Below are 6,465 nucleotides of genomic sequence, written 5' to 3' on the forward strand. Positions count from 1 at the left end.
TGGGTGGGGTGGGGTTGGGTAAGAGATCAACCGAAGGACTTGTATGCATGCATATAAGCATAACCAATGGACATAAGACACTGGGGGTTAGGGGAGGCCAGGGGATTGTTAAGGGTGGGGGAAAAAAGGAGACATATGTAATACTCTTTGTAATACTTTAAGCAATAAAACAATTAAAAAAAAATAAAAAGAAATAAATTCCTTGCCCAACCAATGTGGCTCAGTGGTGGAGCGTTGACCTATGAACCAGGAGATCACAGTTTGATTCCTGGTCAGGGCACATGTCCCAGGTTGGGGGCTTGATCCCCAGTGGTGGGCGAGCAGGAGGCAGTTGATCAATGATTCTCTCTCTCATCATTGATGTTTCTATCTCTCTCTCCTCTCCCTTCCTCTCTGAAATCAATAAAAAAATATATTTTTTAAAAAGGTAAATTTCTTAATGATGGCAAAAAACAATATAGTACAATATGTTTCAGACCAACTGTATACAGCAGGGGTGGGGAGCCTTTTTTCTCCCACGGGTCATTTGGATACTTATAATATCACTAGAGGCCTGGTGCACGACATTAGTGCACGGGGGCGGGGGGGGGGGCAGAGTCCCTCAGCCCAGCCTGTGCCCTCTCGCAGTCTGGGACCCCTCGGCGGACATCCCCTGAAGGGTCCTTAGAGCTGCAGCGGAGGCAGGAGAGGCTCCCACCACTGCCACTGCGCTCGCCAGCCATGAGCCCGGCTTCTGGCTAATCGGCGCTCCCCCTGTGGGAGCACACTGACCACCAGGGGGCAGCTCCTGTGTTGAGTGTCTGCCTCATGGTGGTCAGTGCATATCATAGCAACCAGTAGTTCCACCTTTCGGTCAATTTGCATATTAGGGTTTTATTATATAGGATTTTCAGGCTATAAATAATGATCAATTTAAAACTTAACCTGCTATATTTGATCAAACATTTAATTAACTCGCCCCTAATGCCAGACCAAATGATATCGCGGGCCTTATATGGCCCTCGGGGCCTGGAAGCTCCCCACCCCTGGTATACAGGACAAGCTTGACAGGAACCCAACTTGATGAGTGTAGTCAACTGCAAAGAAGGAAATCAACATGTAAATGACCAAATAGTATATATAAGCAATGGCTAAGCCTCTCTTTGGGGAGGCAGAGCTTTGAATGTGAATCCCCTGTCTCCTTCACTTGCTGCAAGTAAATAAAGCTACCTTGCAACAACCAGATCTCATTTTTGAATAAAGCACTCCAAGTGGTGAACGCTTTGAGTTCGGTCACTCCCCTAGATGCCAATAGAAACTCAACTGGGAACACTGCTTTAGGTAGAACTTTTAGGAAGAGCTCCCAGCCTCCAGAATTATACAAGTCTGTTGGTATCAGCCACTCAGGCAACAACCAACAAGCTTCCAAGCACAGGAAGCTGTTAACTGCAGTCCCCGCCCCCGCTACCACAATTCACTGACAAACAATTTAAGGCCTATCTCTATTCAGGTTTCTCTGGCGTGCATTTAATTGACAAAGGAACACTAGCTGTAAGGGACTTGGGAAAATACAGTTTTTAGCACTCCAGCCCCTGCCTAGAGCAGATACAGTAGGAAAAGGTTGTAATGGGTGCTAATATGCCAGTCCACTTTGGAGTTGTAGGGCTCCCTTTCTAACCTCTGCATCCTTCCATGCTGAGTGGTTTTGTGACTGTCTCCCAGTCCAGAAACAGTTTACATTGAACATACAGGGATCTGATCCAGGGGTGATTTGGTGATCCTGTCCAGCCAGCTGCATATGTAGTCCAGTTCAGCGTGGTAGCCTAGAGGGTTGGCTAGCCAGGCAAGCAGCTCTTAATGGCTAGACCCCAGTTAGAGTCACATCACCTGGCATGCAACATGACAATTGCCCCTGCGATTTCAGCTCCTGGCCATCATATTTCAAGGAGAGGCTTATTTTGTTTTCTCAATGGTTGTCTTTTTAATATATATTTGGCATATATTATCTATTATTTTTTCTGTTCAGAGTGAAGAGGGTATTTTCTCTTGAGTTCATGCAATCTTTTTGATGGGAAGTGACCCTATAAAATTTGTCTACTTATAAACTTTTTAAACAGAAAAGGGATTATATTGTACTAACTGAACCACACACTGCTTTTTTTTTTCACATTACACATATCCTGAAGGTCTATTTATAAAACCACATAACAATATGTCTCATTTTAAAATTTTGACTTCATGTTATTTATTACTAGAGGCCTGGTGCATGGACTCGTGCACCAGTGGGTTCCCTCAGCCTGGCCTGCACCCTCTCATAATCCAGGACCCGATCCCCGAAGGCCAGACCAAGGGACCCCACAGGTGCACGAGCCCGTGCACCAGGCCTCTAGTATGCATGTAAGATCCTTGGTTAACCTCTTCCCACCCTTCCCCCTCCCCCTGCTCTGAGATTCATCAGTCTGTTCCATGTTTCCATGCCTGTGCATTGAGTGTCTGCCCCCTGGTGGTCAGTGTGTGTCATAGCTACTGGTTGAACGGTATAATGGTCGCTTAGGCTTTTATATAGAGAGATATTTTCTGGATATATCATAAGTTATTTAAACAGTCCTGATTGATTGGTACCTTGTTTCCTTTACAAACATTGCTGTGATAAACATACCTGGTGAACTTTTGTGAGTACATTTGTCCTATTTAAACCAAATGCCAATTATTATGCCTGAGAGTGTTCTTTAATTTAGATTTTTGGCTTTGGTTACAACAAAAAACCAGTTCAGCCCAGCCGGTGTTTCTTAGTGGTTAAGTATTGACTCATGAATCAGGAGGTCAAGATTTGATTCCAGCCCTAACCGGTTTGGCTCAGTGGATAGAGTGTCGGCCTTCGGACTGAAGGGTCCCAGGTTCGATTCCGGTCAAGGGCATGTACCTTGGTTGTGGGCACATCCCCAGTAGGGGGTGTGCAGGAGGCAGCTGATTGATGTTTCTCCCTCATCAATGTTTCTAACTCTCTATCCCTCTCCCTTCCTCTCTGTAAAAAATCAATAAAATGTATTTTAAAAAAATGGCAAATCTATGGGACAGAATTAAAGGCCCATCTGTCCCTGGCTTATTAAAAAAAAAAAAAGATTTGATTCCAGTCAGGGCACATGCCCAGGTTGCAGGCTCGATCCCCAGTAGGGGGCGTGCAGGAGGCAGCCAACCAATGATTCTCTCTCATCATTGATGTTTCTATTTCTCTCTTCCTCTCCCTTCCTCTTCCTGAAATCAATAAAAACATATTTTTAAAAAGCTATTTAGAAAAAAAGAGCCAGTTCAAAAGTGTCAGTCTGAAGAGGCAACCAAAAAAACTGTGAACCACTTGTTGCTTGCCCATACACACATTTATTCTCATTCGAGGAGGTAATAAACAATCCATAATTAATCAATTAAGGAACAATGAGAGCTGACAAAAGCCCTCTACTACCTTATTACCAGGATTTGGACAAATCTTTCCTGGCTTTTAGCCACTGTTTGCTCCCAACTGATGCATCAAGGCAACACTTTGTTTATGGATGGTCTTCACCACACCCCGAATGGGGGATTCCTGTTGGTGTTCAGTTGGTGCCTCAGACCATTGGGTGACAATATGCTTCCTGGCAGCAGTTGTTGTTCTAGGATGTTAGTGGCCCCAGGATGCTTATGGCTGGGCCTTGAGCTGAATTTAGCAATAGGTTTAGCAACTTAATAGCATCTCTGAGAACTGAGGCACAAGATGTGCACAGATCCCACTTCCCTAATGGCCACCCGGCTCTATTTTAAGTGATTTTTAAAAATGTTTATTTCATTTTATTATCTCCATCGTTACCAGCTTGGCTTATCTTTGAGTGTAGTAGCCTAGCAGACTTGTTAAATCTCAACCCTTAACTGTATATATTTTTATAAGTTTAAGGTAACATGTTTACATGCAAATTGCTCCTTTTTCCTCTTCCCAACACATCACAACAAATAATTCAGTGATAGAATATATCACATTACTCTGACTTTATATATCTTGTCATCCTATATTTATAAATTACATTTATCACCATATTCCTAGGATAAATTCCTAGCAATTGAATTTTTAAATGAAAGGATTATGACAAATTAAATTTGGATAGTGCCAATTGTCCTCCTGAAAGGTTATATCAATTTGCATTCCTTCCAAGTACTATATTATCATTTTTGAAACTGCCTAGTATTGCATCATGTGGCGGTACCATAACTAAAATTCTTCTAAAAGTGACAGTGGTGAAGGGCAGGTAATAAGAATAAGGCCACAGCTGTCTAATAATTATTCACCTTCCTAACTATAGATAAGTAGTTTTTTTACAGACCCTGGGACACTGGAGGATGAAACAAGACTGTAAAAAGATAAGATGCCTCGATGGGTCCGTTACTCAGAAAAGAAATACATTTTGAGAACAGACCAAGAACAGGACACACTTTGATTTGGTTGCTGTGCCTGGACCCTGACCCCCTCTGGGAGTTTCCCTCAGGAATGCTGACCATTCTCCGGTCCCAGGAATGGGCTGAGCTGTTTGTAACATCATAGAAGATTAGCCACCTTGTTACCGGACTTTGAGCTCCTGAAGGCCAGACCAGGACCCTCCCCTCCCCTTTCCCTGTTACACTTGTAGCTCGCAGCTGCACATAGCTATCTTCTCCCTCATGTGTATATTACCAGCCAGCTGGTGAGGGGCACCAGAGCAGAATTTCCAGGGTGTCCGACTGCTCTCCCCATACTGCCGGCATTATTGGAATAAACACTCATGTGATTCAACCCTGTCTCTGCTTCATTTGGCTCAAGTAGTGACAGGCAGCCTCAGACACACTGGGTCCTGTTTCAAAAAGAACCTGGCACAAGGAGTGTTAGCTGTTATGATTGCTGTTCATTTTCACTGGACATTTTCACTTTTTTGTGCTAATATTATATTATTGATAGGACCCACTGGGTCCTGTTTCAAAAGAACCTGGCACAAGGAGTGTTAGCTGTTATGACTGCTGTTCATTTTCACTTTTTTGTGCTAATATTATATTATTGATATTTTCTTGGTACTTTTGCCATATTCATTTTTATTTTAAAGAAATATATGTAAAGAAACACACACACACAAACTATAGCTTAAAGAAAAATTATAAAATTAACCCTTGGGTACCTATCATTTGACTGGGACCCTTCAGTCTAATATTATATTATTGATATTTTCTTGGTACCCGGTTAGGGCTCATTTTTATTTTAAAGAAATATATGTAAAGAAACACACACACACAAACTATAGCTTAAAGAAAAATTATAAAATTAACCCTTGGGTACCTATCATTTGATTTAAGAAATAAAACATTACTTGTTCCTTTAAAGCTGGTCCCTTAGCAGGAATCAAGATGGTGGCACCAACTGAATTAGGCATTGTTTTCTTTCCTGCTTGACACTGCAATAAATAATACCAGTTTCACTTAAGAATGTGCCTGATAAAACAGTAAAAACTATTAATTTTGTTCATTCTCAACCCTAAACTGTACATATTTTTAAAATTCTGTGTGATGAAAAGGGAAGGGCAAGCAAAGCACTCCACTGCATACCAAAGTATGGCCATTTGGAAGAAAAGCATACGCATTATTTAGATGCAACGTGAGCTAGTCTTTTTTTTTTTTTTTAATTGATTTCAGAGAGGTAGGGAGAGAGAGAGAGATTGAAACATTAATGATGAGAGAGAGTCATTGATCAGCTGCCTCCTCCACGCTCCCACTGGGGACCGAGCCTGCAACCCACGCATGTGTCCTTACTGGAATCGAACCATGACCTCCTGGTTCATAGGTCAAAGCTCAACAACTGAGCCATGCCGGCTGGACTAGTCTTTTTTTTTTTTTAATTTTTTTAATGGAACACCATTTTAACCTCAAAGCATGATGCACTGCACCATATTTTTTAAAATTCAGATTTGGGTATTTGGTAGGCATTAAAAAAAAACATTTTTATTGATTTTTAGAGAGAGAGGAAAGAAGAGGGAGGGAGAGAAACATCCATGTGAGAGAAACATGGATCTGCTGCCTCCTGCACGCCGCCTACTGGGGGTCGAGCCCACAACGTCGGCCTTTGCCCTGACTTGGAATCAAACTGGCAACCTTTCAGTGCATGGGACGATGCCCCACCGACTGAGTGACACAGGCCAGGGCTGTTAGGCATTTTTACAAAAGTGAATAAAGTTAGTCTGTTACTTCAAGGAAAACGCATGGACAGTATTTATTTCCAGTGTTAAAATGGGAACTTTCAAGCCCACACTAGACTTTTGGAAAACTGTGCCTGCCACCTGAGCTTGACAGTTTCCTGATATTACAGACTTTCCTGATTAGATTGGTGGTGGTGTTAATGAATATGATTTGTTTACGTTGGGAAATGAGATGTATCAACACTTGGAAGATCTGCGTAACTCAGTGAACCAATGTTTTCCAAATGACCAAACGCATGGCGTT

The sequence above is a fragment of the Myotis brandtii genome, unplaced genomic scaffold, assembly GCF_000412655.1.
Source record: "Myotis brandtii unplaced genomic scaffold, ASM41265v1 scaffold581, whole genome shotgun sequence".
NCBI lineage: Eukaryota > Metazoa > Chordata > Mammalia > Chiroptera > Vespertilionidae > Myotis > Myotis brandtii.